The sequence below is a fragment of the Canis lupus genome, chromosome 8 (assembly GCF_011100685.1).
Source record: "Canis lupus familiaris isolate Mischka breed German Shepherd chromosome 8, alternate assembly UU_Cfam_GSD_1.0, whole genome shotgun sequence".
Classification (NCBI taxonomy): Eukaryota; Metazoa; Chordata; class Mammalia; order Carnivora; family Canidae; genus Canis; species Canis lupus.
The window spans coordinates 29,158,976-29,165,095 of record NC_049229.1 but is presented as its reverse complement, the minus strand read 5'-3'; the positions used below and the strand labels follow the sequence as shown (position 1 = coordinate 29,165,095).

Here is a 6,120-nt window from a genome sequence, read left to right as displayed (position 1 = left end):
AAATCCAAATTCAGATGAACCTCCTATCTATTTTGCACATGGCTTCTCCAGAACAGCTCTGTTTCTTTTTTTTCCCCCTCTTAAGATTTATTTATTTATTTATTTATTTATTTATTTATTTATTTATTTGAGAGAGAGAGCATGCGGGCAAGTGGGGGAAGGTGCAGAGGGAAAGAACTTCCAAGCAGACTCGCACTGAATGCACAGCCCGAGACTGGGCTTGATATTATGACCCATGAGATCCTGACCTGAGCCCAAAACCAAGAGTTGGACTCTTAACCTACTCAACCACCCAGGCACTCCCTATTTCCTTTTAATATGCACCCATGAGACTGTATTCAGAAACTGAGGCTTACTGCCAGCAGCGGCTTGAGTGAGGTGTCTTGGAAGCAGAGCCTTCAGCGCTAAAGAAGCCTTCAGATGACTGAATCCCTAGTCTTGATTGTGACACAGTGAGAGATTGAGTCATACACCCAGCTTACCTGCTCCTGAATTGCTGGTCCGAGGAAAATTGTGAAGTGATCGGTATTCACTGTATTAAGCTATTAAGTTTTGTGGCAATCTGTTACACAGTGATAGATAACTAATAGGAACCAATTTTTTTCCAGAGAGAAATTGGGAAATGGTACTAGATAAGCAAGTAGCAACTATTTTTGCTTGCACATCAGCTGGAACATTTGAGATTTTGGAAGTTTTTCATCCCAAATATCTACCCCAAATGCCTACCAGAGTGCATGTAATTGAATGTATCCCTGGCTAAGTGGTAAGATGTTGAGGTAGGAGTAGAAGTTAGAATTCCTATGCTTCTGGGAAATAGTCTTCTTTAATAAAGTAATACATAAAGATTTTTTTTCTTTAAAGTACTACAGCACTTAGATTGAAAAAGAGGAGTCCACTGCCCCATCCTATTCTACCCCTTGGTGGCATTCCCCAACTCTTCAACATGTTTTTCTGTATTTTCTTTCTAAATAATATGCTTATGCTGCTATTTCTTGACAGATTAATTTTAGGTTTTGTCTTTGGACTTGCTAATAAGGAAGATAAAGATTTAGCACCCTTATATCACTCCAGATCCCCCCTTTCCCTACCTCTGTCCTCCATACGTATAATTTATACAAGTTTGGTTAATTCAACATCCAATATTTGTCTTATTGTGGAGCTATGTAAATCAAGCAATATACAATGATTATGTTTTATTATAAAACTGTTTGAGGGATCCCTGGGTGGCGCAGCGGTTTGGCGCCTGCCTTTGGCCCAGGGCGCGATCCTGGAGACCCGGGATCGAATCCCACGTCGGGCTCCCAGTGCATGGAGCCTGCTTCTCCCTCTGCCTATGTCTCTGCCTCTCTCTCTCTCTCTCTGACTATCATAAATAAATAAAAATTTATTAAAAAAAAAACTGTTTGAACTTCCTAGAATTAAAAGCTGCCTCATTTTTTAAAAGCTGTTTTGTTTTGATGGCTTCTCCCCAACTTTACAATATAGTTATTAACTTGCTCCTAATAGTGTTTTCCATAAAGTCAGTCATATCAGATATCCCTCCAGTTCACCTAGTGACACTTCTTGTGAAGCTTCCCTGCTGTCTCTAATCTGGGCTCTGGGCTGTTGTTGCATGGCTATCTTCTTAGAACTTCTCTAACTCCTCTCTTGGGTGCTATCTTTTCTTTCAAGATACCCTTATCTCCTTATTCCCGGTTACTTCTTTGGTTAGATCATATCCTCCCATAAAGTTTCTGAGAAAGGATTTAAAGCTGTACATTATTCTTCATATATAACAATATCTTAATTCTATTCTCGGACTTAATTAATAGATTGGCTGGCTAAAGAATTCTCAGAATTTTGAGGGCCTTGCTCCATTGTCCTGGAGCTTCCAGTGCTCTTCTGATTCTTAATTCTTTGTAGGGGACCAGGAGTTTTGTTTCTCTTTCTGCACATTTTATCTCTGTTAGGGGCATTCTCCATCCAGTGGACTGGGAACTCTGTGTGCCCTATCAATCTGGATAGCCATCCTTCAATTTTAGCTATTTTCTTGAATGACCTCTAATAATCATCTGTTTCCAATGTTCTCTCTTACTGGTACTCTTATTAGTCAGATTCCGTTCTCCTTGAATTAGCCCTCTATTTTTTCCATCTCTTCTCATTTATTCTACCTCTTTGTTTTTTTTTTTTATTTATTGCTATCTAAGAGATTTCCTCAATGTTTCCTCTAATGTTTCAGTCAAAATTTTTTATTTTGGCAATCATATATTTAGTTTCAAAGATCTCTTTCTTGTTCTTTTGATAGACTCCTTATGTATTTGATGATATTGATTATAGCTTTTTGTTTTTCTTCCTTTCTTCCCTCTTTGTTTCCTCAAAGTTCCTATTTTCTTATTTGTTTTGATCTACTTTGTGTTGGAAGCTTTCCTTAACAATCTTGTGAGCCTTGGTATTCTGATCATAGACTGAGACATTAAATAAAAAGGCAGTAGAATTCTGAGTGTGTGAGTGGGGGGAGGCCACTAACGGTTCTGTTGTTTTGGGTTTGTGTGTGTGTGTGTGTGTGTGTGTGTGTGTGTGTGTTTAAAGATTTTATTTATTTATTTGACACAGAGCACAAGCAGTATGAGCAGCAGAGGGAGAGGGAGAAGCAGACTCCCTGCTGAGCAGGGACTCTGATGCTGGGCTTGATCACAGGACTCTGGAATCATGACCTGGGCCAAAGGCAGATACTCAACCAACTGAGCCACTCATATGTCCCTGTTCTGTTGTTTTTGATGCTGTTGTTTATTCTTGGAAGAATTCTCACTCTCCTTTTAGAATGGGAAAGAAGGGGATCAGGCATGAGGCAGTGAATGGAAACCAGGTCTGTATTAGGTCTGCATTTTTTGGACTGAGTGCTATAGGTGGTCTGCTGGAGGTAAGGGAGATGTTTTAACATTCAGCAGGGAGGGGCTTCACTTAATCCACCCTTTTTGGGGGCAGCCTAGGTGGCTCAGTGGTTTAGCACCGCCTTCAGCCCAGGGCATGATCCTGGAGACCCGGATTGAGTCTCACGTCAGGCTCCCTGCATAGAACCTGCTTCTCCCTCTGCCTCTCTGTTTCTGTGTCTCTCACAAATAAGTAAAAATAAAATCTTAAAAAAAAAAAATCCACCCTTTTTCATTTTGGAACTCTATCCCCTCTCTCTGTAAATGTAGAGTCTAGAGTCCCTGAGTTTGTAGCCACTCTTGTTTCTTGACTGGACAATCTTGATCTTGAAATGTGTTCTAAATAAATTTTATTTTAGTTTATTTTATTTAAGATTTTATTTACTTGAGAGAGTGAGAGACAAAGAGATCACGAGCAAGAAGGAAGGGCAGAGGGAGAAGCAGACTCCCTGCTGAGCAGGGAGCCTGTCACAGGCTCCATTTTAGCACCCTGGAATAATGACCTGAGCTGAAGGTAGAGGCTTAACTGACTGAGCCACCCAGGTGCCCCCTAAATTAATTTTAGATAAGTTTCTTTTATTTTTTTCCTAATCCATCAATTGGTAGTTGAGCTCCTACTTTGTCATCAATTTTCCAAAAAAAAAAAAAGAAAAAAAAATTTTCCCACATCCCTACCTTTTGTAAATTTTCTCTTGCCAGTTCTAATTCTCTGTGTCCTCTGTCCAATCCAAATTTACTTATGTCCAAAATGATTGCTTTGCCTCTAAGTTTATAAAGTTTGTTTGAAACATAATCACATGTTGCCCTGTGACATCTTATACTGTTATCTTTCAAGTTCACTAATTTATGTATACATTCATTAATTCATTTTTTTCTTTTTTTTTTTTTGGAAAATTTTTGTTTGAAACATAATCACATGTTGCCCTGTGACATCTTATACTGTTATCTTTTCAAGTTCACTAATTTATGTATACATTCATTAATTCATTCAGAAGTCTTCTGAAACTCACATACATGCTAAGTGCTGGGGAAGCTGAGACTACCAAGGTGAGTTCTCTACCCTTCTGTTGAATGGGGAGAATGTCTGCATAAATGCATACTTGATTCCATGTACTGAGCACAATTGTATGAGCTTACGGAACCAAAAAGGAGAAACCTAATCCAACCACAGAGGAGTTAGAGAAGACTTCATACAGGTAGCAGTCACCTAAGCTTAATCTTAAAGTAGTTAGCGAGGTAAAGTGAGGATGATTGATGTGGGGCAGGGTAGAAAACATTTCAGGAGTGAAAACAGAATGAGTAAAGACACGGAGGGTGGAAACAAGGTCTATATGAGGAATTGTTTTTTTGTTTGTTTTTAAATATTTTATTTATTTATTTGACAGAGTAAGAGAGAGAGCACAAGCAGGAAGAGCAGCAGCCAGAGGGAGAGGGAGAAGCAGGGAGCCCCATGTGGGGCTCTCAGGACCTTGGGATCATGATCTGAGCCAAGGGCAGAGGCTTAATTGACTGAGCTACCAAGGTACCCCCTGTATGGGGAATTGTTAATAGTTCAGTTACTACGGGACAGAGAGATATTGGAGATATAACTGGAAAAATAGGTGAGGCCGGATCATGGGGACCTTAAATGCCATGCTGAGAATCTTGAATTTGATACCTCAGAGAGTTGGGAGCATTGGAGATTATAAACAGAGTTGTGATGTAGGTCAGACTTATATTTTTGAGAAATCAGGCTAGCATTGAGGCTGTGTTTTGATAGGTGAGAGTGGGTGATCATTTAAGAAAATGTGACAAATCAGGTGAGTGACAATAAGAGCTGAAACTAAGTCCTTAATCATAAAGGAGAGGAGGGACTAAACTGAAGAAAGAAGTGGCAGGACTTGACTGACTAATAGATCAACCAATCTTTGGTGAAAAAGAAGGAGAAACTGAGGGTGGCTTCCTGCTTTCTACGTGTCTAGATATGGATGGTGGTATGACCAAACAGTTCTGAGGGAAGCAGCTGGTTGTATCCAATAGGCAGTTGGAATTTGAAGGTCGAGGGAGAGATCTGAATTGGAAAAATAGATTTGGGAATCATCAGCAGGGAGGGGTATTTAAAATCATGAGACTGGGCAAGTTTCTTTAGGGGCAAGTATAGAAAAGAACACTGGACAGCAGATAGTATCCTGGGGGAACACTCACATCATAGAGGTAGGCTAGGGGAAACAGAAGACAGTTATATAATATTTGAGAAGTGGAAGGAGAATCTGAAGTGTTTGGTGCATAGGAAATTGAAGGAGGATGGAATCAGCATTGTCAAAATGCAGCAGAGATTTCATTATCTCATGAAAATGGTAATTAGATTTGACCATAAGAAGGTCAGGTATAGAGGAATAGGAGGGTAGAGTTAGAAACCAGACCGCACAGTGGGGTTAGGTGTAAATGGGAAGTTAATAAGTCTGTTACTACTATATGTAGCTTGTTCTTCCAGGAATATGAGGGAAAAGAGGTAAAGATAGAGCTGAGGTGGCATTTCTCCCCCAATTCAAATAATCTCAAGCATCTTGAGAGAAACGTCTAGCAATGTTTTATCTGCACATTTATAGTCAATGGATACTAGTATTTAATCAACTATCAACACCAAACCTTTAGATTTTTACTTAGCCTTTCTTCCTCTTGTCATGATATTCCTTTTCCTTGAGCAAATTTTTTCCTTTTAAATTATTTCCTTCCAGCCTATTCTCTGCCAGAAAATGTTTAGGTACTGAGAAGCTTCCTATAGAAATTGCCATGTCTCATTTTCAGAAATTGGGCTCAAGCTATTTCCTGCTTTGGTCATTAAAAAAAAAAATAATAGCTGTTGTTTGCATAGGTAATCAGAATTCCATCAGGAAATGCTGTGTACACTAAATTTATGTTATTGTTATAATCACTAGTATTAGAATAACAAGGTTGTGACCTTGTTCATCTCTAAAAAATGTAATGCTGTTTAGCTAAGGTGTAATAGGTGGGAGGCTGTGCTTCTGGAAAGCAAAGGTTGAACTATGTGCCCTGTGGGTGCTCCTTAATAGTTACTGAATGACTAACCAGTTATTTCATAGGCTCTAACACAGGTGAGATAATTGCCAAAGCAGGCAGAGGAGGAAAAGTAAACTCACACAAAGGACCAACTTGAAGGATTCTCAGGGAAATAAATATCACTGGTAGTTATGCCATGTGTATAAAACTG

The 6,120-nt window shown here is 39.3% G+C and overlaps 1 protein-coding gene across 1 annotated transcript in view; it reads right to left on the bottom strand.

The window, feature by feature from the left end:
- The window catches only part of PSMC6 (proteasome 26S subunit, ATPase 6), a 33,374-nt gene that overhangs the window by 24,171 nt on the left and 3,083 nt on the right, over window positions 1–6,120 (bottom strand). The window lies entirely within an intron of this gene.